This window comes from Pelodiscus sinensis, chromosome 1 (assembly GCF_052426305.1).
Source record: "Pelodiscus sinensis isolate ZL-2025 chromosome 1, ASM5242630v1, whole genome shotgun sequence".
In the NCBI taxonomy this organism is placed as follows: domain Eukaryota; kingdom Metazoa; phylum Chordata; order Testudines; family Trionychidae; genus Pelodiscus; species Pelodiscus sinensis.
In genome coordinates this window covers 95,507,309-95,510,105 of record NC_143052.1, presented here as the reverse complement: position 1 = coordinate 95,510,105, position 2,797 = coordinate 95,507,309, and positions in this window count along the sequence as shown.

The window sequence follows — 2,797 nt, the reverse complement described above, 5'->3', positions numbered from 1 at the left end:
GAATTTGAGATAGAAGTATTTTATTTCACTTTATTAAACATGGACAAATTTAGTCATGGTACAAAACTAGTCATTAAAGTGAAATTCAACAGCTACTATTGTATTAATTTTATCTCTAGTCTCGCCACATAAAAAAAGTTGTCTGCATCCCGGTGGCAAGTTTTTACAGAGCTAATGGTGCCCTCATAGATATTTAGTGTCGTTTTTTCTCCTAATATTTATTCCATTATTTTATGTGGGATAGAAGTTAGAATTGTGCGACAATAATTGCCAGAATCACTTTTTTCATATTGTAAAACTCAGTACTATATTTCTTTTGATATTTGCCTGATTTTAAAGTCTGATTTTAAATCAGCGTTTGTACCAGATAACTAAAGGACAGCTAATGGAACACTGATTTTTTTTAAAAGGCTCCTGAGTAGGGATGTTAAGGACTAGTCGACTACTAGTCGCTTCCTCCCCGCTCCTCCTTGCTCCCTCTATCAGATATGAAATGCCACCGCAGCGTTTCTAAGGGGCAGCACTGCATGGAGCCTGGGATCAGCTGGGGACTCCTCAGCTGACCCTGGGTTCCATGCAGGGCTGCCGCTTTGAAACGCCGTCCTATGGACTAATCGATAGAAAAAACAATGATCAGTCAAATAAATTAACACAATATGTTAGGGAAGAGTCCATATTCTGTAAAGGGAAGTCATACTTCACCAGTCTGTTGGAATTCTTTGAGGGTATCAACAAGCACATGCATACGGGTAACCCAGTGCATGAGGGACACCTGTACTTTCAGAATGCCTTTGACAAGGTCCCTTACCAAATGCTCTTACTCAAAATAAGCAGCAATCAGATAAGATGGAAGCTTCTCTCAAGGATCAGTAAGGGTACATCTACACAGCAGTGTTATTTCAGAATAATGTTATTCTGAAATAATATAGTCCGCATCTACACAAGCAGCAAAGTAATGTCGAGCTGGAGGACTTCTTACTCCAACTCCTGTAACCCTCATTTTCCAAGGAGTAAGGGAAGTCAGAGGAAGAGCGCTCAACTTCAGACTTCCCGCTGTGTAGACAGCGCCAAAAGCTATTTCGATATAAGCTATGCAATGGATGTAGCTGAAGTTGCATAGCTTATTTTGGCTTTAGCCCTGCTATGTAGATGTACCCTAACTGTTGAAAGATAGAAAACAAAGGGAAGGAATAAATGGCCAGTTTTCACAGTGGAGAGAAGTAAATAGTGGCAGTCCCCCAGTGATTTATTTTGAGACCCATGAGTTGTGATCTAATTAGCATATTTTCTGCTGTTTCTTTTTGCGGAAGGGGTATTGCACAAAAAGAAGCAGTGTGGATGTTGGGGGTTTTTGCGCAAAAACCCCATCCACTCTGCTTCTTTTTGCACAAAAACCCCTTGAGCAAAAAGAAATGGCAGAAAATATGCGAATTAGATTGTGACTCATGCTAATGAGTCCCTCATTAGTATATTTTCTGCCAAAAAAACTCGCAGTGAAAATGAAGCCATATAGTTAAGTTCATAATATTCATAAATAATATGAAAAACAAAGGTTTTAGACAATATAAATCACTCAAGATAATTAAGTCCAAAGTTGACTGTGAAGCATTACAAAGGGATTTCACAAAACTGGCTGACAGGCAACAAAATTGCAGGTGAAAGTCAATGTTGAGAAATGCAAAATAGGGCACGTTGGAAAACAGAATTCAACTATACTTACAAAATGATGGGACCTAAATTAGCTGTTACCACTCAAGAAAGAGATCTTGGAGTCATTATGGATATTTCTCTGAAAACATCTGTGCGGTGGCAGTCAAATAGCTAACAGAATGTTAGGAACCATTAGCAAAGAGATAGAAAATAAGAAAATATCATAATACACTTATATAAAGTCATGGTATGTACATACCTTGAATATTGACTGTGCATTTCTGATCTCCCTCCCCACATCTAAAAAAAAATGGTAAACTGGAAAAAGTAGAGGGGTGACAAAAATGATTAGGCGTATGCAACAGTTTTTATATGAAAAGAGAACAAAAGGATTGGGACTATTCAGCTTAGAAGAAAGGAAACTAAGGAGAATATAATCAACATCTATAAAATCATGAATAGTGTGGAAAAAATGAATAAGGAAGTGTTATTTGTCCCTCAAAGAATACAAGAACTAGGGGTCACCCAATGAAATTAATAGGCAGCAGGTTTAAAACAAACACAAAGAAGTACTTCTTCACACAGTGCACATAACAGTCATGGGCTGTCATGGAGGCCAAAATTGCAACTGAGTTAAAAGAAGAATTGGATACGTTCCTAGCAGAGAGGTCTATCAATGGCTATTAGTCAAGACAGGGAGGCAACCCCATGTTCTGGATGCTGCTAAACCTCTGACTGCCAAAGCTGGTAGTGGATGATAAGGGATGGATCTGCCAGGAATTGTCTGTTCTGTTCCTAATTCCCTGTTGGAAGACAGGCTACTGCAGAGCAGTAAGTAGGAATTTCAGTGTCCGGAGCGAGCAAGCACATTTGTGCCACGCCAAGGGAATACGTGGGGGGGTCACGATGTATGGGTGGCACAGCTCCAAGCTGTGCCCTGAGACATTCGGCAGCCTCTGCCTGCAGAGCCCAGCTGACATGAGATGCTCCCTGATACGCTCAGTCACCGCTGCCTTGGTGCTTCTGGCTCTGCTGCTGGCAGCTGGGCTCGGTGGGTAGAGACCGGTTCCAGAGGGCATCTCCAGCCAGTGCCTGGTTCCTCCAAGGCTGTGTCTAGACTACATGCCTCTGTCGTCAGAGGCATGTA